Raw genomic sequence first — 24957 nt, 5'->3', positions numbered from 1 at the left:
AAGGCCTCTTGGCAGTTGAGACAGAGAAAAGCATCTGTCTCCTGCCCGTCCCTGGGCAATGGAACATCTCGGTATAAAACCCGATTGTATGTTCTGTTTACTGAGAAAGGAGAAAACCGCCTTAGGGCGAAAGGTGGGACTTGCTAAGGCAATGCTGCTCTTTATGCACTACAAAGGTTTATGAAGATGTTTGATATCAGGGCACGGCACCTTTCCTTAAACTTATTTATGTCACAGAGATCTTTATTCATATGTCTTACTGCTGACCTTCTCCCTAGGATGATCCTATTATCCTGTCACTTCCCTTTTTCTAAGATGGTAAAGATAATTATCAATAAATACTAAGGGAACTCAGAGACCGGTGCCGGTGTGGGTCCTCTGTATGCTGAGCACCAGTCCCCTGGGCCCACTTTTTCTTTCTCTATACTTTGTCTCTGTGTCTCATTTCTTTTCTCAAGTCTCTCGTTCCACCTAACAAGAAACGCCCACAGGTGTGGAGGGGCAGGCTACCCCTTCAATTAAGAGGCTGGAAAATAAATACACAAAAAAAGTTAAGGTTTTATAAAGGATTGAAAAATACCATGGGACCTACAAGGATACATGCATGTCCAAAGCAGGATGCACACTTAGAAAACCCTATGTTTTCTCCTCTGGCTGACTGTCAGGATGCACACAAGGCACCATCCTCCTTTGGGGAACTCCTTGGTTCCAGACAGACCCTCATCCCACACCACCTGCAAATATCAAAATCTAAGAACACTCAAGTCCCTTATATAAAATGTTACAGTATTTCCACAGCCTCCCATATACTTTACCCACAGCCTCCCATATACTTTAACTCTCGAGTACTCAGGATTAACTACCCACAGCCTCCCATATACTTTAACTCTCGAGTACTCAGAATACCTAATACCATGTAAATGCTATGTAAAGAGCTGTTATGCTGTATGATTTAAGAGAAATTACAAGAAAAAAGTGTAAAAGTGTACGTGTTCAGTACAAATGAAACCATCTATTTTTAATTTTGCAAATATTTTCAATCCACAGTTGGTTGAATCTACAAAAGTGAAACTCACAGACACAAAGGGCCAACTGTGGTACTTAAGATAAGTTTTAAATTGCCCAGCCAATCAACTGGCTGAAGGCAGCCAATCTACAAAGACTGGAAGTTTTTACTGCTGTTTTTGTTTGTTCCAGGCTTTTCATAAAATTTAACTCACTAGCTGACCACAAACTAATGTAGAGACTTCTGAAACACACACATAACAAACAGTCTTCACAAAAGTAGTCTGGTCACTAAACAGACCCCAAAATTCACTAAAAAAAAAAAAAAAACCCCAGGAACCACAAACCCTGGTGAGTAGACAGAATCTGATTTCCAGTGTTATGACCAAGTATTCTCCAACGCCACTTCAAGACAGGGCCAAAGGGTATGTATGCTTTCTTTTGACCTAAGAATATTCAGGCTTTTCTCTCATCTACGGACCTCAAATTTTGTCTTACCATTGGTCATGCACTAAAATAGAGCACAGACTCTCTTTAACAGTTCATCTGAAGAACTGGTTTATCATGTGAGATACATTTTCTGCTCTGTGTTCTCCCTATTTGCTTGTTGAATTTGTCCTTAAATTTCTACTAATCCTGCTTATCCCTCCCTATGAAAGAAAAATATTTGGTTGATTTTAAGATGTTTAAACTTCCTGAATTCAGTGTTCTCTTTAGTAGAACAATCTCTTTAATGTCTAAATCTGAATTTATTTGACAGTTACCATATGGTAATACTCAAAGCCTTTGGTTTCAAAAAAAAATTATAAGTCATGCAAAAAAAACAAAACAACAACAACAGCAACAACAAAAAAACAGGAAAGTATGGGCAACGTACAGAAATAAAAAAAAAAAAATTAAAAGAAAACATACTGGAGGCAGCTCAGGTTTTAGACTTATTAAGGGTTTATAAACCAACGGTCATAAATATATTCAAAGAGCTAAGTGGGAAACCATGAACAAAGAGCTAAAGAAAATCAGGAAAACAGTAAGTGAACAAAATAATACGTAAGCAACCAAATTAAATTCCCAAGCTGAAAAGTACAACAAAACGAACATTTTACTAAATGGGCTCAACACCAGATTTGAGCAGGCAGAAGAATCAACAAACTGGAAGCTAAGTCAACTGAAATTATACAGTCTGAGGAACAGAAAACAAAGGATAAATAAAAATCAACAGAGCTTAAAAGACCTTTGATACTCTCCAACATACAGAGACATGCCTACTACACACAATAGGAAGAGGAGGCAAAGAAAGGGGTGGGAAAGGATATCTGCAGAATAGCCAAAACCAAATTCACATTTGATGAAAATCATTAATTTGCACATCCAAGAAGCTCCAGGATCTGTCAAGTAGGAAAAACTCAAACACTGTCCTTCAAAATAAAAGAGAAACTGAAATATTCCCAGATACACAAAAGCTGAAAGAATATACTACTAATAAATCTGCCCTACAAAAACAATGCAAAAGAGGGCCCTGTAGTCAGAAATAAAAGGACAATAGGCAATAATTCAAACATATATAGAGAAATAAAGAACAGTGGTAGAGATAAATATGTAGGTAAATATAAAAGTCAGCATTATTAAACTTGGGGATTGTAAGTTTTTTTGTATATGATTTAAAAAAGAAATTTATAAAACAAAATGATATTGACACACACTGTATAAAGATGTAACATGTGACAATCAGAAGGCAGAGTGCAAAACTATAAAGGAGCCTAGTTTCTGTACACCACTGAATCTAAGATTCAAACTCGTTTATCATAAACAATAAACCAATTCAAACTACTTTATTATACACTTGACCATAAGTGGTAAGAGAAAAAGATATTTCATCAAAATAATAAGCAAAAGAGAACTAAGACAATTACGCTAATATTACACAAAATAAACCTTAAGACATAATATTTTTAAAGAGACAAAGGATGCTATCCATTAATAAAAGGGTAATCCACCAAGTAGATTTAACAAATATTAATTTATATTCACTTAAGCCCAAAACATATTAAGCAAAAACAGACAAACTTAAGGGACAGAAAGGCAGCACGAGAATAACAAAACTTAAAAAAACCCATCTTCTCTAGTTTCTGACTTGTGTTGTAACTTACCAAAGAATGACAGAGTCACTTTTCTTTTTAATTCACTTAAGATTTTTTTAAAATAAGACAAATATTATTTCTGCATCCTGGAAAAGAGGGGCAGATGTTTAGCTAAAATTAAGTAATTTTTATTTCCCAGTCAGTGACATAGAGGAAATAAAAAATAAAGGTGATAAGCAAGTAACCAAAAAGTGAATTTGTATATACAAAATATTCAACAATTTTTAAAAATAAAAAAAAAATTAGCTATGTATTTCAATCCCATCTCAGTTGAATAACGAAAGAAAGTCACCTAACGCAAAAAGATGGCCAGAAATATGAGCAAAGAAGAAAAGAGTATGAGGTAAGTACAGAAAAGTAAGACATGGATAGAAGTAAATTCTGCATATTCACAGCTAGCTGTTAACTAGAGCTCCGCTCTTCAAAGGACATTAACTTTAGTTTTAACATGGTCATTAAAAATGCTTGTTGATTAAACCTTTGCTTCTAATTGAAGGACTTTTTGTTTCATCCCAAGGAGCATAAACAGGAACTTACTGAGCTTATGTATTACCCTACAACTTACAGTATAATAATAATAAATACATTTTTTAAAAAATTAAAAAAATAAAAAAATAAAAAAATAAATTGAAATGTTTTATTATTACAGTTCTCTCGTGGGAGAAGCAAATACTGAAGATAAGTGTCATGTCCAAAGTGACATTGACTCCCCCAGTAAGTTCAGGCAACAGTTTCTTTCTTAATTATGCACGTTCTGAACCTTTCTGTTAGAATACAAGGAGAGAAGAGGGGAGAGACAGAGAGAGAAAGATAATTGAGCAGTAACATCTTCCTGCGCAGACCAAAAATAAATAAATAAATAAATCTGACCCTAAGCAAATCTTCAAAACCTAACTTTGCTCAAGTGTAAATGTACTGTAAATCCGCTTTAAAAGGAGACATTTTGCTGAAATGTAAACTGAATCTTTTTTCCTCCTTTTTGAAGCTCATGAAACAGATTAGAAATTATTTCAACATTTCACAAAGGAATGATTTTTTGAGTACTGAAATGCATAATGAAGTAAGTGGTAAGGTAGGACGTTGAACATTTGAACATGTCTAAAATGAAAGAAAAATAAAGGGGGTTGAACCATTTTAGTCCGTTTCTTTGCAGTTCTATATTGCAGGGTCCTGAAAGCTGTATATGCTACAGCGCCCTCCTTGTGCAAACTTTCCTAATCTTTAGGCACCAAACCCCAGAAGAAAAGGGATTTCAACTGTTTTAAACGCCGTCTTAATTTTGCGGTATTTAATGGAAACGATTTGAGTAAAGTAAGGAAAAGGTTCTTGTGTCTCCAGGATTGAGAGATCAAAGACGCCGCACTTAAGTTTCTTCTGGCGTGCACAGCACAGAGAAACAGCAATGAAACAAAGAAGGGAGAAACGAAAAGAGAGCGGAGAGAGAGGAAAGAGAGGAGAGAGGAGACAGGGGAGGGGGAGAGAGAGAGAGAAAGAGAGAGAGAGAGAGAGGTTTTGCAAGAGAAGTTGTCATACAATAATGGTGCCCAATTTAGATCGAGGTCCTCTGGCATCACTTCTCATCCTTGGCTGGAGATGTAGCTGTGCAGGTAGCGCCAAGTACTGAAGCCCCAGAGCCCAATCGGTCTCACCTACTGGCTGCGACCACTTGCCATCCGGTCCTGTGGCTGAGAGGGAAAGGAGACAGCGTAGCTAGGGGTGCAAAGCGCAGCTCCAGCTACAAAGCCTGGCTTTCATACTGCGTAACAGTTTCACCTCAACTGGCGTAGCGCACCTCAATACTTTCTGTCACCAGCTTGAGAAGAGAACTAGCCTGTGAACCAAGTAAGCCCTAGACGGTGGTGACCGGTACCAGGAGTAGGGTGACGGCAGGGACAGGAAAGGGAACACCTGGTGCGTGGGTCCCCGTGGTGCCGGTCACTCGTGGCTTTCATACCTAGCTCGCCCTCGGGGTTGCATCCCTTCCCGCTGAGACCAGGGTGCGCCCTCAGCCATTCTTCTCCACCCCTCTGGACCGGAACCCACCCCAAAGCTGAGTTGCTTTCAGCCCTGTTTGGCACCAATCGTCTTGGCGCCGCCGCCGTTGCCTCTTGTCGGTATTACCTCTTTCCCTACTTCGCCACGAGGTGACTTCAGCGGCAAAACTGGCAGAGTAGCATCACGGAAGCTCTTGGGCTTAAAGCCTGGCCCTATAACTCTGGTGACCAATCGCTACATGCCAAGTACCCCACGTGACCGGAGGAGGTTGACCTCCGCCATCCACTCATCCTAACACTACCAGCCTATCTTGGGGAGTGCCAGAGGGTGGGGAACATTAAATTCTGGTCTCGACTTCTGGCGGAAAGAGCGCAAAGTGGCCGCGAGAACCTATGCCTGTTAAAGAACTACAAGTCCCAGCAGGCTGCGCGGCTCTCTGGAATTGCTTGGGATTGGAGTGTAATGCAGCATTCTAGGAAAGAGAGTATTTCTTCTGTGTGTGGCCAACTGGGATTTGTAGTTCCCAGGCTGCTGTTTCCCGTGTGGTAAGGTACTCATTACCGTGCTGGAAAGGTTTCGATTTTTATTCCAACCGTATTCTTCTGTTACAGAATGTACGAAATTAAGGACAAGTGATAGTACACATGAAGTCTATTTTCTTATTGCTTAATCTTATAAGGACGTCACCTGCTGTTCCTAGTCATCAATGATGTAGGGATAAAAAGTATATGACTTTAAAGTGTGGGTGCATTGGCTTTCAGAATATCAGTTTTTAAGCTGTGATGCCCACCCAGACTCCAGCCTGTCCAGTGCAATGGGGACCACGTACTGTTCCCCGCTGACCCGCACGGGCCTGGAACAACTCTCCGCAACAGTTTTCACCTAGTACATGTTAAATGGACTCCACTTTCTCCGCTATCTATTTCTTCCTTTCATTTTTACGTTTGTTAAATCCACTTATTTTCCTTGATATGAACGGTTGGCAGTGGAGACGAGGGGGAATTCCCTGAAAAATATCACCTGCTTCTTTTAGATACAATTACTCCCAGTCACCAAAACTTGGGAGATCAGGTAATTCATATACCATGCATTGCCTTGTTTTTAAATGTACAACTTACTAATTTTTCATATATATATATATGTAATCCTGACGTGAGTGGTATTTGTGGCTAGCTTCTTTTGCTTAAAATAACAGTTTTGTTTCCAAGGTCGTAGTATAACATCAATACAGTTAGCCCTTCTTATTAGTGGGTTCTGAATCCCTAGACATCCGTAGATTCAACCAACCACAGATCAAAAATATTCAGGAAAAATAAATGAATGGTTGTATCTGCGCCAAATATGTACAGACTTTTTTCTTGTCCTTATCCCCTAAGCAATATAGCAACTATTTACATAGCATGTGCTTTGTATTAGCTATTATAAGTAATATATAAGTGATTTAAAATATACAGGAGGGGCCGGACGCGGTGGCTCACGCCTGTAATCCCAGCACTGTCGGAGGCCTAGGCGGGCGGATCACGAGGTCAGGAGGTCGAGACCATCCTCGTTAACTGCAGGGTGAAACCCTGTCTCTTCTAAAAAAAAAAAAAAAAAAAAAAATTAGCGGAGGCGTGGCGGAGGCACCTGTAGACCCAGCTTCTTTCCCGGGAGGCTGAGCAGAGAACTGCGTGAACCCGAGGCCCGGAGCTTGCAGTGAACCGGGGCGGCGGAGCTTGCAGTGAACCGGGGAGGCGGAGCTTGCGGTGAACCGAGATCACGTCACTGCACTCCAGCCTGGGCAACAGAGCGAGACTCCGTCATAAGAAAAAAAAAAAAAATTGTATTTATATATATACACACACACACAGGAGGAGGCGCATAGGTTATGTGCAAATACTACACTTTTTTGTCGGGGGATGGGAAGGACAGGGCCTGACCCTGTCACCTATGATGAGTGCGATGATACATTCTTGGCTCACTACCACCTCTGTTTCTGATGCTCGAGCAATCCTTCCGCCTCACCGTGTGGCTTGGACTACAAGCTCACGATAATGGCAGGCTTTCTCTTTTACAAAAAAAATGTTGTACCTTTTTGGTAGACACAGGTTTTCGCCATGTTACCCAGTCTACACATTTGTATCAGGGACATGAGCAAACATATATTTTGGTATCTCGTGCACGGGGGTTCCTGGAACCAATCTCCCTGGCTACCACGGAACAACTGGACTTCATTTACTTTGCAGCTGTAATATTCCATTGATTTGATTTACATTTTGTTTACTTTTCCATCAACAATTGAGTTGTTTCCACTTGTTGCCTATTTTATATAGTGGTGCTTTGAACATTCATGTGCAGGTATTTGTTTGAGTATCTATTTTGAATTGTTTGGAATTGCTGAATCATGTAGTAATTTGATGTTTAATTTGTTTGAAGCACTGACAGACGTTTTCCACAGCAGCGGCACAACATTATATGCCTACTAGCAACATATAAGGATTCTAATTTCTCAACATCTTCACCATACTTGTTTTTACCACTCTGTTGGATTAGCCATTTCACTGAGTGTATCTTATTGTAGCTTTACATTTAATAATCGTTATTTTAATTGACAAAATCATAATTGTATGTATATTGTAGTTTTGATGTGCATTTCCTTTTACGTTAATGACATCAAGCATCATTCTAGGTGATTATTGGTCATTTACATGTCTTCTTTGGGAAAATGCCTATTCAAATCTTTTGCCTTTTTAATATTTGAGTTGGTCTTTTTCTATTGACACTTAAGGTTTCCTTATACATTCTGATATAAATCCCTTGGTAGACATAGTTTGCAAATACTTTCTCTTATTCTCTGACTTTCATTTTTATTTTCTTCATGGTATCCATTGCTCCGTTAAAGTTTTTAATTCAACATACCCAGTTTTTATTTTGCATTTGTACTTTTTGATGTCACATGTTAGAAGCCACTGGCTAATCCTAGTATATGATGATTTACGATGATTTATTTCTCTAAAAATTCCATAATTTTAGTTCTTGCATTTATAACTTTGAACCATCTTAAATTAATTTGGTAGGATCCAACTTTATACTTTGGTTGTTGATATTTGTTTGTTTCTGGATACTCTTTGCTTTGTTTTGTTTAAGGCTACTCTTTCCTGCATTAAATGGTTTTCTCATCTTTGTGAAAATCAGCTCATCACAGATGTCAGAGCTCATTTCTAGACTCTGATTTTTACTGTATTCACCTATAACCCTGTCCTTACACCAGTATCACACTGTTTTTATTATTGTCATTTTGTAGCCCGTTTGGAAATTAGGAAGCATAAGTCGTACAACTATATTTTCTTTTCTTTTCGTGTATATATATATATATATTTATTTATACTTTAAGTTCTAGGGTACATGTGCACAACGTGCAGGTTTGTAACAAATATATACATGTGCCATGTTGGTGTGCTGCATCCATTAACTCATCATTTACATTAGGTATATCTCCTAATACTATCCCTCCCCACACCCCCTCCCCATAATAGGACCCAGTGTGTGATGCTTCCCTTCCTGCATCCAGGTGATCTCATTATTCAATTCCCACCTATGAGTGAGAACATGTGGTATTCGGTTTTCTGTTCTTCCGATAGTTTGCTGAGAATGATGGTTTCCAGCTGCATCCATGTCCCTACAAAGGACACAACCTCATCCTTTTTTATGGCTGCATAGTATTCCATGGTGTATATGTGCCACATTTTGTTAATACAGTCTGTCACTGATGGACATTTGGGTTGATTCCAAGTCTTTGCTATTGTGAATAGTGCTGCAATAAACATAGGTGTGCATGTGTCTTTATAGCCGCATGGTTTATAATCCTCTGAGTATATGCCCAGTAATGGGATGGCTGGGTCAAATGGTATTTCTAGTTCTAGATCCTTGAGGAATCGCCAAACTGACTTCCACAATGGTTGAACTTGTTTACAGTCCCACCAACAGTGTAAAAATGTTCCTAGTTCTCTGCAGCCTTTCCAGCACCTGTTGTTTCCTGACTATTTAATGATCACCATTCTAACTGGTGTGAGATAGTATCTCATTGTGGTTTTGATTTACATTTCTCTGATGGTGAGTGATGATGAACATTTTTTCATGTGTCTGTTGGCTGTATGAATGTATTCTTTTGAGAAGTGTCTATTCATATCCTTTCCCACTTTTTGATGGGGTTGTTTGTTTTTTTCTTGTAAATTTGATTGAGTTCTTTATAGGCTCTGGATATTAGCCCTTTGTCAGATGAGTAGATTGCAAAAATTTTCTCTCATTCTGTAGGTTGTCTGTTTACCCTGATGGTAGTTTCTTTTGCTGTGCAGAAGCTCTTTAGTTTAATGAGATCCCATTTGTCAATTTTGGCTTTTGTTGCCATTGCTTATGGTGTTTTAGACATGAAGTCCTTGCCCATGCCTATGTCCTGAATGATATTACCTAGGTTTTCTTCTAGGGTTTTTATGGTTTTAGGTCTAACATTTAAGTCTCTAATCCATCTTGAATTAATTTTCATATAAGGAATAAGGAGAGGATCCAGTTTCAGCTTTCTACTTATGGCTAGCCAATTTTCCCAGCACCATTTATGAAATAGGGAATCCTTTCCCCATTTCTTGTTTCTCTCAGGTTTGTCAAAGATCAGATGGCTGTAGATGTGTGGTATTATTTCTGAGCGCTCTGTTCGGTTCCATTGGTCTATATCTCTGTTTTGGTACCAGTACCATGCTGTTTTGGTTACTGTAGCCTTGTAGTATAGTTTGAAGTCAGGTAGTGTGATGCCTCCAGCTTTGTTCTTTTGGCTGAGGATTGTCTTGGCAATGCGGGCTCTTTTTTGGTTCCATATGAACTTTAAAGGAGTTTTTTCCAATTATGTGAAGAATGTCATTGTTAGCTTAATGAGGATGACATTGAGTCTATAAATTACCTTGGGCAGTGTGGCCATTTTCACAATATTGATTCTTCCTATCGATTGTATGTTCTTCCATTTGTTTGTGTCCTCTTTTATTTCACTGAGCAGTGGTTTGTAGTTCTCGAAGAGGTCCTTCACATCCCTTGTAAGTTGGATTCCTAGGTATTTGATTCTCTTTGAAGGTGTTGTGAATGGGAGTTCATTCATGATTTGGCTCTCTGTTTGTCTGTTACTGACGTATAAGAATGCTTGTGATTTTTGCACATTGATTTTGTATCCTGAGATTTTGCTGAAGTTGCTTATCAGCTTAAGGAGATTTGGGGCTGAGACAATGGCGATTTCTAAATATACAATCATGTCATCTGCAAACAGGGACAATTTGACTTCTTCTTTTCCTAACTGAATACCCTTTATTTATTTCTCTTGCCTGATTTTCCTGGTCAGAACTTCCAACACTATGTTGAATAGGAGTGGTGAGAGAGGGCATCCCTGTCTTGTGCCAATTTTCAGAGTGAATGCTTCCAGTTTTTGTCCAGTCAGTATGATATTGGCTGTGGGTTTGTCATGAATAGCTCTTATTATTTTGAGGTACGTTCCATCAATACCGAATTTATTGAGCGTTTTTAACATGAACGGCTGTTGAATTTTTTCAGAGGCCTTTTATGCATCTATTGAGATAATCACGTCATTTTTTCTTTGGTTCTGTTTATATGCTGGATTATATTTATTGATTTGTGTATGTTGAACCTGCCTAGCATCCCAGGGATGAAGCCCACTTGATCATGGTGGATAAGCTTTTTGATGTGCTGCTGGATTCGGTTTGCCAGTATTTTCTTGAGGATTTTTGCATTGATGTTCTTCAGGGATATTGGTCTAAAATATTCTTTTTTGGTTGTATCTCTGTCAGGCTTTAGTATCAGGATGATGTTGGCCTCATAAAATGAGTTAGGAAGGATTCCCTCTTTTTCTATTGATCGGAATAGTTTCAGAAGGAATGGTACCGACTCCTCCTTGTACCTGTGGTAGAATTCGGCTTTGAATCTGTCTGGTCCTGGACTTTTTTTGGTTGGTAGGCTATTAATTATTGACTCAATTTCAGAGCCTGCTATTGGTCTATTCAGAGATTCAACTTCTTCTTGGTTTAGTCTTAGGAGAATGTAAGTGTCCAGGAAATTATCCATTTCTTCTAGGGTTTCTAGTTTATTTGCGTAGAGGTATTTATAGTATTCTCTGATGGTAGTTTGTATTTCTGTGGGGTTGGTAGTGATATCGCCTTTATCATTTTTTATTGCGTCTATTTGATTCTTCTCTCTTTTCTTCTTTATTAGTCTTGCTAGCGGTCTGTCAATTTTGTCAATCTTTTCAAAAAACCAGCTCCTGGATTCATTGATTTTTTGGAGAGTTTTTTGTGTCTTTATCTTCTTCAGTTCTGCTCTGATCTTAGTCATTTCTTGCCTTCTGCTAGCTTTTGAATGTGTTTGCTCTTGTTTCTCCAGTTATTTTAATTGTGATGTTAGAGTGTCAATTTTAGATCTTTCCTGCTTTCTCTTGTGGGCATTTAGTGCTATAAATTTCCCTCTACACACTGCTTTAAATGTGTCCCAGAGATTCTGGTATGTTGCATCTTTGTTCTCATTGATTTCAAAGAACATCTTTATTTCTGCCTTCATTTCGTTATGTACCCAGTAGTCATTCAGGAGCAGGTTGTTCAGTTTCCATGTAGTTGAGCGGTTTTGATTGAGTTTCTGAATCCTGAGTTCTAGTTTGATTGCACTGTGGTCTGAGAGACAGTTTGTTATAATTTCTGTTCTTTTCCATTTGCTGAGGAATGCTTTACTTCCAACTATGTGGTCATTTTTGGAATAAGTGCTATGTGGTGCTGAGAAGAATGTATATTCTGTTGATTTGGGGTGGAGAGTTCTGTAGATGTCTATTAGGTCCGCTTGGTGCAGAGTTGAGTTCAATTCCTGGATATCCTTGTTAACTTTCTGTCTCATTGATCTGTCTAATGTTAACAGTGGGGTATTAAGTCTCCCATTATTATTGTATGGGAGTCAAAGTGTCTTTGTAAGTCACTAGGACTTGCTTTATGAATCTGGGTGCTCCTGTATTGGGTGCATATATATTTAGGATAGTTAGCTCTTCCTGATGAATTGATCCCTTTACCATTATGTAATGGCCTTCTTTGACTCTTTTGATCTTTGGTGGTTTAAAGTCTGTTTTATCCTATTACAATCAGACTAGGATTGTAACCCCTGCCTTTTTTTGTTTTCCATTTGCTTGGTAGATCTTCTTCCATCCCTTTATTTTGAGCCTATGTGTGTCACTGCATGTGAGATGTATCTCTTGAATATAGCAAACTGATGGGTCTTGACTCTTTATCCAATGTACCAGTCTGTGTCTTTTAATTGGACCAGTTAGTCCTTTTAAATTTAAGGTTAATATTGTATGTGTGAACTTGATCCTGTCATTATGATATTAGCTGGTTATTTTGCTTGCTAGTTGATGCAGTTTCTTCCTAGCATCGATGGACTTTACATTTTGGCATGTTTTTGCAATGGCTGGTACCAGTTGTTCTTTTCCATGTTGAGTGCTTCCTTCAGGATCTCTTGTAAGGGAGGCCTGGTGGTGACAAAATCTCTCAGCATTTGCTTGTCTGTAAAGGATGTTATGTCTCCTTCACTTATGAAACGTAGTTTGGCTGGATATGAAATTCTAGGTTGCAAATTATTTTCTTTAAGAATGTTGAATATTGGCGCCCACTGTCTTCTGGCTTGGAGAGTTTCTCCTGAGAGATCTGCTGTTAGTCTGATGGGCTTTCCTTTGTGTGTAACCCCACCTTTCTCTGTGGCTGCCCTTAACATTTTTTCCTTCATTTCAACTTGGGTGAATCTGACAATTACGTGCCTTGGAGTTGCTCTTCTCAAGGAGTATCTTTGTGGCATTATCTGTATTTCCTGAATTTGAATGTTGGCCTGCCTTACCAGGTTGGGGAAATTCTCCTGGATGATATCCTGCAGAGTGTTTTCCATCTTGGTTCCATTTTCCCCATCACTTTCAGGCACACCAATCGGACGTAGATTCAGTCTTTTCACATAATCCCATACTTGTTGGAGGCTTTGTTCATTTCTTTTTACTCTTTTTTCTCCACACTTCTCTTCTCGCTTCATTTCATTCATTTGATCTTCAATTGCTGATACTCTTTCTTCCAGTTGATCGAGTCGGTCACTGAAGCTTGTGCATTTGTCACATATTTCTCATGTTATGGTTTTCATCTCTATCCGTTCTTTTAAGGTCTTCTCTGCGTTGATTATTCTAGTTATTCATTCCTCCATTCTTTTTTCAAGGTTTTTAGTTTCTTTGCACTGGTTACATAGTTCCTCCTTTAGCTCTGAGAAGTTTGATGGACTGAAGCCTTCTCTCAACTCGTCAAAATCATTCTCTGTGAAGCTTTGTTCCGTTGCTCATGATGAGCTGTGTTCCTTCAGAGGGGGAGATGTGTTCTGATTTTTTTTAATTTCCAGGTTTTCTGCACTGCTTTTTCCCCATCTTTGTGGTTTTATCTGTCTTTGGTCTTGGTGATGGTGACGTACTCATGGGGTTTTGATGTAGGTGTCCTTTCTGTCTGTTAGTTTTCCTTCTAACAGTCAGGACCTTCAGCTGTAGGTCTGTTTGAGTTTGCTTGAGGTCCACTCCAGACCCTGTTTGCTTGGGTTTCAGCAGTGGAGGCTGCAGAAGATAGAATATTGCTGAACAGCGAGTGTTGCTGTCTGATTCTCCCTCTGGAAGCTTCATCTCAGGGGTGTATCTGCCGAGTGAGGTGTGAGGTGTCGGTCTGTACCTAGTGGGGGTTGTCTCCCAGTTAGGCTACTCAGGGGTCAGAGACTTGAACAGGCAGTCTGTCTGTTCTCAGATCTCAACCTCCATGCTGTGAGATCCACTGCTCTCTTCAAAGCTATCAGACAGGGGCATTTACCTCTGCTGAGATTTCTGCTGCTTTTTTTTTTTAGCTTTGATCTGTACCCAGAGGAGGAGTCTACAGAGGCAGGCCAGCCTCCTTGAGCTGTGGTGGGCTTCACCCAATTCGAGCTTCCTGATGGCTTTGTTAACCCACTTAAGCCTCAGCAATGGCGGGCGCCCCTCCCCCAGCCTCTCTGCTGCCTTGCAGTTAGATCTCAGACTGCTGTGCTAGCAATGAGGGAGGCTCCATGGGCATGGGACCCTCTGGGCCAGGTGTGGGATATAATCTCCTGGTGTGCCCTTTGCTAAGACCCTTGGTAAAGTGCAGTATTGGGGTGGGAGTTACCCGATTTTCCAGGTGTTATCTGTCTCAGTTTCCCTTGGCTAGGAAAAGGGATTCCCTTCCCCCTTGTGCTTCCCAGGTGAGACGATGCCCCTCACCCTGCTTCAGCTCTCCCTGGTCGGGCTGCAGCAGCTGACCAGATCCAATTGTCCCGCACTCCCTAGTGAGATGAACCTGGTACCTCAGTTGAAAATGCAGAAATCACTCGTCTTCTGTGTCACTCACGCTGGGATCTGGAGGCTGGAGCTGTTCCTATTCGGCCATCTTGGGCCTGCCCCCTGTACAACTATATTTTCAAGGTTGATTTTGCTTTCTGGTTTTTTAAAACTTCTTATATTGGGAGGCTGAGGAGGGGGGATCACAAGGTCAGGAGTTTGAGACCAGTCTGACGAACATAGCAAAACCCCATCACTACTGAAAATACAAAAATCAGCTGGCCATGGTGGTAATCCCAGCTACTCAGAAGTCTGAGGCAGGAGAATCACTTGAACCCAGAAGGCAGAGGTTGCAGTGAGCTGAGATCGTGCCACTGCACTCCAGTTTGGTGACAGAATGAGATGCCATCTCAAAAACCAAACAAACAAACAAAAAACAACAAAAAACCCCGAATTTTCACGTTATCTGTTCATTTATAGGAAAATAAGAGAAACAAAAATCTGGTTGCGATGTTGACAGAGATCTCACTGAAGTTCTAGATTGGTTTGGGGAGAATTGGCATTCTAATGTTATTGAGTTTTCCAGGCCACAAATACATACACCTTTCCACTTTTCCTTAGGTTCTTTAATTTCTTTTAACATTATTTTGTAGTTTTCTTGTACAAATCCTGTATTTCTTTTGTTAGATTTGTTATATGTATTTTATTATTTTAATGATATAAATTGTTGTCTTCCTTTCACTTTTGAATTATTCATTACTAATGTGTGGAAATACAGCTGGGTTTTGTATGTTGATATTATTTACCTCAACATTTCAGAGTTGACTTATTACCTTTGATAGATATGTGGTGTATGTGTTTCCTAGTATTTGCTATATGCAAGATCATGTCTTGCAAATACAGCCATCTTCCACATAACACTTCAGTAAACAACAGGACTATGTGGACAATGATGGCTTCATCATATTATAATGTGATAATTGTACTGCACCTTTTTATGTGTGTGTTTAAGTAAACAAATATTTATCATTGTGTCCTAATTGCCTACAGTATTTGGTTTGGCAACAAGCTGCACAAGTTTGTAGCCTGAGAGCAATAGGCCATATCGTATAGCCTAGGTGTGTGGTAAGCTAAACTATCTAGGTTTCTGTAGGTACAGTCTATGATATTTGCACAGTGACAAAATCATCTACACATGCCATTCTCAGAATGTATCTCTCTTGTTAAGTGACACATGAATACTATCACATCTTCCTTTGTAATCTGGATACCAACAGTTGTCCTGTTTTTCAACTGCTATGTCCTCAGTGTTGGGAGGATGTTTTGAGTCAAATAACTTGGGCCCAACTTTCCAAAATAAACGTAATCTACTAACTGAAGAAACCTCAGGGCTGGATATTCAGTCCTTAATTTGTAAAAGGATATTTGCATAGCCCTTTGCTGGGTGAAGGAGAAGTAAGGGAAAGGCTTCCAAAGGTCAGTTTACCAGCCAGATTACTGAGGAATTCCAATTGCTAGTAACCAAAAGGAAGGGGACAATGGTACACTGGGTACACTGCCACTTGATGTTGACCATACCTACACAGCATCTCTGAATGCATGTGGTTAAAATTTCCTGATGAATTCAGGATCCAAAAAAGAATTCTAGGTCTTCTGTCCAGGTAGAAGCATCTGGTTCTGACTTGTTGACTCTGGCCCTGCTTCACCTTGTATTTCTACCCCATGCACATATACAATCAAATGTGTTGAGTCTGGGAAGAGTAGAGAAAGAGTGGTATAATTCCTATCTCCCTAGGTGCAGTGGGCCAGCAGACCCTTTGGACATGCAACCAGATCAGAAACCGGGCCTATGGGTACACCAAAAAGGTGATGGCGATTGTTCAGGTTTTATGCTCTGTGCTTGGTGTTTCATCGTACTACTGAGAACAGATGAAAGAGGTGTGCATTGGAGTCTGCAGATGGATGGGGATGGATATGACAGTAAATTTCTTCTTCTGAGAATACCACTCAACCTCTTTTTAACAATATGGCAGTCTTTGCTCTTCAGTTCCTGAGCTGACCCTGTGAGCATTACCTAATCCTTTCCTTAGCCTCTAGATGCTTTGTAGTCAGTATAGGAGATGGCCTTTCACCCTTAAACTCTCCAAAAGTAAATTGGTTCCCAAATACTTACTAATTTGCATTGGTTTCAGGTAAGATAGACTCACATACCATCTCTGCAGTTCACTTCTAAAATCCCAGAACTCAAAAGGATGGATTTCTACTGGGACCTATAGAGGAAAGCTGCTGAAGAGAAAGGACAGCAGAGCGATGATTGCCTATGTTGAGAGATGCTCTGGGTTCCCATAACGTACAACCTACCAGTTTTCTACAACCTGAAAGCCCATGGCTGGCACTATAATCTTAACTAGTGACTACATAAAGTTTTTGTTTTTATGATGTCTATCCATAGTTATAGTTCTTCATTCCACAAATGCAGAAAAATTGTGTTATCCTTAAGAATTTGATATCTTAGGACTGTGCAGTGTGGATGTCCTCTGTCTCGCAGTATGGTGCTCCTACTCTGATGGTAGACTGACATCAAGCACCATACAGCTGAGTTTACCCAGTCCAAGCAAAAATCTCAAAAAAAATGAGAAAAAAAAATACAAAATAAAATAGTAGAGAAACAATTTTTTTTTTTTTTTTAGGTAAAAAGTATTGTCACCTAAATGACCAATGGTCCTCATGTTATTCTCCACAGGAATAATATCTAAACATAGGACCCTTCCTGCTTGGTGACTACTCTTACTAACCCTCCCAGGTTTAACTAGGCTCACAGATTCCTAAAATTCTTCCAGCTTAAGCAGAGGTCAGCCTGCAGAAATGCTTTAAAATTGTTTTTAAGGTTTGTAAATGAAATTAATCATGTAAAGTGAGAGAACAGAAGATTTTGAGAGTCAATTCCTTCAGATGAAATATTGTGCTGTGCAAAGGAGCTGCCTAAAATGTGATCTTCTTGAGGTAGTAGTGTTACTTCAACCTCAGTAGGAATATTTCAGAAGATCTCACTTAGCATTTGATAAATGACACTGACCTACAGCATAGGTGGGAGCAAAAGGAGGCAGTTTCACCTGGCTGCTATCCCCAATTCAGTAAGAAATATTTATTAGCAAACTGAAATTTATATGAGAAATCTCCTAATCTGAAATGTGGGAACAATAACACCAGCTTCTGTACCTTACACGAGTTTCAGAAGATAGAACATGTTCAGGTGCTGTGTATATGTGTCCTAATCTCTGCACTTCACTCTAATAAATACTGTGTCACCCTTATTCTGGAAAAAACACTCATTTGCTGATTTATCAGCTTTTCTACAAATCCATATAGTAACGTAGGATTAAAAGAGAAACTAATATTTTCTATTTCTGTTTCACTTCAAATTGTATTTTTTAACTGATGCAAAAACTTTACAAGTGCTATAAGATCATTGTGAATAAAAAAATTTCAGGGATGCCTCTGGTAGAAACTAAGCAATGATGAGCTCATACTCTTCGAAGTTACCAGAGTCTCTCTGTTCATTGTTTTGAACTATTTCACAACTCTATATTAAATTGCAGGTAAATTATAGCAATGCAAAATCATTCTTGTTTATTGATATACAAATGAATTATGTGTGGTGGCATTTCCTGGGACTCCTCCCCCACTGCGTTTGGTTTAATCATGTTTCTGAAAACTTAATATCTACCCAGAATCTCAGAATGTGCTCTTATTTAGAAATAAAGTGATGGCAAATGTAATTAGTGAAAATGAGGTCATCCTGGAGTAAGGAGGTTCCTAAGTCCAAAGACTGTTTTTCTCAATAAGAAGGTTATGTAAAAATCAGAGCAGACATTGTAGTGATGCAGCTTCAAGTTTAAACAAAAATACTAAAGACTACCTCCAAAAATCAGAAATTTGGGGAGATATGAAGCAGATTTTTCTCAGAACTCCCAGAGGAAACAACTTTGCAACACCTTGACTTCAGAATTCTAACCTCTAGGACTATGAGACAACAGAGTTTTGTTATATTAAGCCACCCAGTTTATGGTAATTTCCTATAGCAGCTCTAGATAAAAGCATATTGACATCATTCACAAATTTCATTCATATCATTTCAGCATTCCTGTACTTCATGTTAAAATTAGCCTCATTAACTTTTTTAAACTGCTTATAACATGTAACTGATTTTTTCTTTTATAATTCATTAAATAAATGTTTAATATGTGTTTTATGTAAAACAAAATTTTAATATATATTTTTTATATATTTTTATGAGCCAGGATTTTATCCAACCACATTTGCAGGAAATATAACAATGAGAAAATTGTAACAGTAAAAGAGAGCTGATCTAAACATGTTGCCTTTAACCTACCTACTGCCCTTGTTCATTGCTGGGCATAACCTAACCTAACCTAACTTTGAGAAAAATTGAGTCCATAGTTTAAAGGATAATAGCCCTCCCCAAAACTAAATCTCCTTTGTAAAACAAAGAACAGACCACCAGGTTAGGAGGATGAAAGGAGCCTGATCCTGCTAAGGTGTAGGCATAGTTAAATGATTACTAGTCATTGTTCTAGAGTTGCAAATTCCTCAATTACTCCTGTAATTAACATCACTTTTGTAGAACTTAAGATTGGACTTTTGATGTTTTTTTTTTCAAGTTTTGTCATTTTTAACTACCAGATGGCCCAACTAGACAGGCGACTCTAGACTCAGCCAGTCCTGTTTCTGCCTCCCGTAAATGGCAGAAGGGGACCACTTTCCACATCCCTGTGATTCCATAGCCAACCTATCAGAAAGCACCCATTCCCTAGCCCCCACCTGCTAAACTATCTTTTTTTTTTTTTTTTTTTGAGACAGAGTCTCACTCTGTCGCCCAGGCTGTAGTGCAGTGGCCGGGTCTCAGCTCACTGCAAGCTCCGCCTCCCGGGTTCACGCCATTCTCCTGCCTCAGCCTCCCGAGTAGCTGGGAGTACAGGCGCCCGCCACCTCGCCCGGCTAGTTTTTTGTATTTTTTTAGTAGAGACGGGGTTTCACCGTGTTAGCCAGGATGGTCTCGATCTCCTGACCTCGTGATCCGCCCGTCTCGGCTTTCTAAACTATCTTTCATAAACCCTAGCCTCCATGTTGTTAGGAAGGCTGAGTAATAATAAAACTCCAGGCTCCTATTTAGCCAGCTCTATGTGTATTTAATCTCTTCCTCTATTGCAATTCACCTGTATTGATAAATCAGCTCTGTCTGGGCTGTGGGCAAGATGAACCCACTGGTTGGCTACATCAAGAGGTGGAGGTTAAAAGAAAGAAAAAACGGCATCTCAATGTTGTCAAAACTCATTTTTGAAAGAAACCCTTATGAAGAATATTAATGCAATGTAACTTTCTGATTATGTACTGTTATTCTGGAGATCAGATGCTAGTGTGTGTGTGTATGTGTGTATGTGTCCACTGTTTCCTTCTCTGGATCCCTGAAGTATCCCTGATTCATTCTTGATCAGCTAAGTATGAAGTAACATTGGCATGTAGGGCAAGGATGGTGAAAAAGGGTAATATTTTGTCTTCTTTTTTTTTGAGACGGAGTTTCACTGTGTTGCCCAATCTGGAGGGCAGTGGCACGGTCTTGGCTGACTGCAACCTCCACCTCCTGGGTTCAAGCAATTCTCCTGCCTCAGTCTCCCAAAGCTGGGATTACAGGTGCCCACCACCATGCCCAGCTACGTTTTGTATTTTTAGTAGAGACAGGGTTTCACCTTGTTGGCCAGGCTGGTCTCAAACACCTGACCTCAGGCGATCCACCCACGTCGGCCTCTCAAAGTGCTAGGATTACAAGTGTGAGCCACAGCACCCGGACAATACTTTGTCTTAAATGAACTTTAGAAAGAAGATCTATGCTTGCTTCTCTCCCTGAAGATAGACAGATGTTAAAACTGGGATACAGAGGTGCAAGATTTTGAGACCAGCATATGTTAGAACTGGGTACTGGCCTTTGTCTCCTATCCCTGACCTTGGGAATTCTCTGCCCAGGGATAGAATCACTGTTGTCACTGGTGTTGGGGCTTAGGACATACTATGCCAAAATATGGCATCATGGAGGTCACTCATTGACATTGGACATTTTTTTTTCTCCCTTCCTTCCTTCTTTCCCTCCCTCCCTCCCTCCCTCCTTCCGTTCCTTGCTTTCTTTCTTCCTTTTCTTCTTTTTTTCCTTCTTTCTCTTTCTTTCTCCTTTCGTTGAAGTTTTGCTCTTGTTGTCCAGGCTGGAGTACAATGGCACAATCTTGACTCACTGCAACCTCCACCTCCCGGGTTCAAGTGATTCTCCTGCCTCAGCCTCCTGAGTACCTGAGATTAGAGTCAGGCAGGCACCACAACCCCCAACTAATTTTGTGTTTTTAGTAGAGATGGGGTTTCACCATATTGTTCAGGCTGGTCTTTAACTCCTGACCTCAGATGATCTCCCTGCCTCAGCCTCCCAAAGTGCTGCGAGTACAGGCATGAGCCATCACTGACTTTTTCTAACCTTTCTGTGTGAGAGCTGTCCATAAAATTATTGTCTAACATACCTTCCCTGAAAGTAGTTCACAAGACTCTCATAGTGCATATATCCTGCACTATACGCAAAGGGAAAGAATACAATAGAGAGAGGCTGAAAAGAATCTGAACTCACAGACCTTAAAGTTTACTCAATTTATTATCATTATATCACAAATTAATTTGTCCTATAATACTTCTACGATAGCTGTACATTCTAATTTTTTCTTTCTTCTGTCTTTTACTTTCTTTCTTTCTTTTTTTTTTTTTGATATAAGGTCTCACGCTGTCACCCACGATGGACTGCAGTGGTGCAATCACAGCTCACTGTAGCTTCGACCACGCTGGCTCTGGTCATCATCCTACTGCAGCCTCCCAGGTATGTGGGATTACAGGTATGTGCCACCATGCCAAGCTAACTTTTAATTTTTTGTAGAAACAGGATTTTGCCATGTTGATCAAGATGATCTCAAACTCCTGGCCTCAGGCAATCCTTCTGCCTCGGCCTCCCATCCTTCCCCTACATATTGAGGCAAAGATACAGGTGTGAACCACCAAAACTGTCAAAAGACAAAATTATAACACACTTACTTCTACATGTAATTGGTTTTTATTTGCAATTCATGAAGGAACAGCCTCCATTCTACAATATGGAGTGATAGCTCCCACTGGCAAGTCGTAGAACAGTGGATTTTGCATGGTGAGAGCAAAGATATGAAACAACATAAAAATGATTAGTTGACATGAGGTTACTTATTGAAAGGGATAAAGCAGAGGATAGTTCCTTATTACACTGAGTTGGGTAATCTGTTGTTTTCAGGGGGAAAAAAAAAACTGATGGTTTTCAGGATCTGTCTGCTTCCCTCGTCTTTCAGATTAGTTAATGTAAAATTATGTGAAACTTAGCATGAGTGACTCCATTTTAGTTTGACCTAGTCTGTTGCAGCCTAGTTTTGGAGCTCAATACAAAACCATTGCCCCATGATTTTTGTTTGACAGCACTGAAACACTAAAATACACAATTTTTACTGGTTCTCTGGGTCTTTAATTTTTTTTGAGACGCAGTCTTGCTTTGTTACCCAGGCTGGAGTGCAGTGGTGCAATTTTGGCTCACTGCAAGCTCTGCCTTCCAGGTCCATGCCATTCTCCTGCCTCAGCCTCTCTAGTAGCTGGGACTATAGGTACTCACCACCACACCCAGCTAATTTTTTTGTATTTGTAGAGATGAGGTTTCACTGTATTAGCCACGATGGTCTCAATGTTTCCTGACTTCGTGATCCGCCCACCTCGGCCTCCCAAAGTGCTGCGATTACTAGCATAAGCCACTGCGCCTGGCCGGGTCTTTATTTCTTAAGGCTGTTATGTCATCTGAACCTTTGTTGAATCAATTTATGTTTTTCTCTTGTTAATTTGTTTTTATTCATAATTGTGTCAGTCATGAACCTTGTGATCACTGAGGAAAAGACACAATAAGCCCTGCCTATCTGGGAGTTCTGTCTTTACGTATTCAACCAAGTTTAGATTGAAAATACTTTGGGAAAAATGGAAGGGTGCCTCTGTACTGAACATGTTCCAACATTTTCTTGTCATTGTTACTTAAATAATACAGTATGACACTATTTACATAGCATTTACACTGTTTTAGGAGTTATAAATAATCTAGGAATGATTTATTTAGATGATCTAGGAATGATTTAAATAATCAAGGATAGTGATATATGGGAGGATGTACATAGGTTATATACAAACACTATACCATTTTACATCAGGGTCTCAAACAGTCATGTACTTTTGTACCTGTGTGTGTCTGTGTGCTATGCTCCAATGGCAGAGCACTGGGGCCACCAGAGCTTTCTCAGCTACCTGCACATAGAGAGAGAGGGAGGAGTGATAAAAAGAAATCAAGAAACTCAGTTTCTTTGAAATAGAAATCAAGGAACTCAGTTTCCTCGAAGTTCAAAATACATAAGACTGCCTATCCCTCGTGGAAGGCAAGTTGGGGCTTTGTGAAGCAAACATCTGCTTTAAAAAAAAACGTATATATCTTTGAATATATATATATAAAATATTCTATTTTTGAATTATTATATTATATATATATATTCAAAGAGAAGCCAAAGAAGGGAAATTTATGTGCTGCAAAGAAATGTTTAAAGGAATATGGCAAAACTGACTCTTAATAGGATATGTCCTATGTGGTACATAATTTGTTTGTGTATCTATACACATGAATTATTTTGCACTTGTATCACTATCTACAACTGACACTGTTATAAAATAACTCCCACACAATCAGAATCATATAACCCTGAAAGATATATTCCCTAACCAACCAAGGTTTTCCAATAAAGTGCTATTTTTCTCTCACATTGCCATATTTAATGGCCTTTGTAAAGATTATTTCTAGAAAAGGGTTTGAAGGAAATTTGGTTTGACTTAGAAAAGAGGACTTGAGTTTTGTATCCTTTGTTATCATTATCATTATTCTTAGTGGTAGTTGTAGTACCCTGCTGAGACTAAGCACCCAGCTCTTGAAATGCCCATCTCAAGACACTTCCTTCCAAAGCTTCCAGAAATACTGGAAGAATGTGTAGGTTGCACACATAATGAAAGCCAGTAAATAGAGGAAAACTCCACAAACTTACATTTGTTTCAGAAACAGTAGTATTGACAAAAATAGATGAAGATATGCAATAGGATGAAGTTAAAGTAACATACAATTATTTCTAAAATTCAGAATTGTATTTTGCCCATCTGATTCTTCCAGATTTTGTTTTCATGAGACATGGAGTCTTATGTAGAGATAAATGCAGTCTTGGGTTGGCTGATGATGTTTTGGGGACAGCCACATTATTTTAATATTAATTTTATTCTTATTTAACATAGTTTTAGTACTACTGATGTGGAGTGTTCTTAACAGTGTCCGTTTTTTGGGAAATAATGATAACAAGCTTAAAAGCTTGATAACTGCTCCTTGGACCACAGTCAGGGCCTACCTCCTCCCTGAGACTCCAGAGTTCATGCTTATCCAGTCAAGCCAACTTTTCAAGGCAAGTAGGATGCCAGGATTCCTGTCAAGTATGTGGGCTCAGTCCTGACTGACTTACAAACAAACAAACACAAAAACAACTCCTCCCTCCCCAAAAACACACATACAAGCTCAGGAGGAAAGCCAGCATACAGTGCCTGTGGAAAGACAAGAATAGCAAACTGAAAAAGAAACCAGAGAGGAGGCTAAGAAAATAGCCTAAATATAAGGAAAATGGTGATAAAGATATTCAAAGCACCTCTCTGATAGTTACACCATCCTGCATTCAGAGTCCATATTTTATATTATAATCTCACTGCCTGTCTCTTTGTTTTTGTGTGTGTGTGTTTACAATAATTTTAAAAACATAATGAAGGTCAATTTACAGCACAGAAACTATTCTTTTAAATTACAAATGTTTCCTGTTCAGGCAAATTACATAGAAAGTGAAGAATAACCTTTTAAATGATAGGAAAAGGCATTAGTAAGATAAAATGTGATTATTATTGAAATAAACATTTGCTATAATAATAATAATTCAATTTGGTTAAACACAAATTGACTTTTTAAATAATCTTATACATTAGGTAGAAGTAATTTTAGCTTATGAGTAAATCTGAGAAAATGTACACTTGTAGAATAAAAAGTATGTTTGTATTATACTTTGCAGTAATTAATGAGAGATAAAGTTATTTTCATTAAACCCAAATATTAACTTTTATTTCAAAAATTCCAACATTGAGTTAGTTTCTGAAAAAATTGTTTTTAAATTGTATTTAAAATTTAATTTAAATTTTATGTAAATAAATAAATGTAAATAAAATTTAATTTTATTATTTTCTGGATATTTTAGAAATATTAAATGTAAA

General features: G+C 39.0%; 1 protein-coding gene across 3 annotated transcripts in view; it reads right to left on the bottom strand.

The window, feature by feature from the left end:
* The window catches only part of LOC116272381 (gamma-taxilin-like), a 41717-nt gene extending 36338 nt beyond the window's left edge, over positions 1-5379 (bottom strand). For 2 of the 3 annotated variants that reach the window (XM_031661119.1, XM_031661121.1), the window contains exon 1: positions 5265-5379. The gene's annotated coding sequence lies outside the window, so the exon portion shown is untranslated. Of the gene's footprint in view, positions 1-5186 lie in introns of all 3 variants that reach the window. The other variant, XM_031661120.1, reaches the window with a different exon arrangement.
* Between the last annotated feature and the right edge of the window lie 19578 nt (positions 5380-24957).

This window comes from Papio anubis, chromosome Y (assembly GCF_008728515.1).
Source record: "Papio anubis isolate 15944 chromosome Y, Panubis1.0, whole genome shotgun sequence".
In the NCBI taxonomy this organism is placed as follows: Eukaryota; Metazoa; Chordata; class Mammalia; order Primates; family Cercopithecidae; genus Papio; species Papio anubis.
This window is presented reverse-complemented; position numbering and strand designations above follow the sequence as displayed.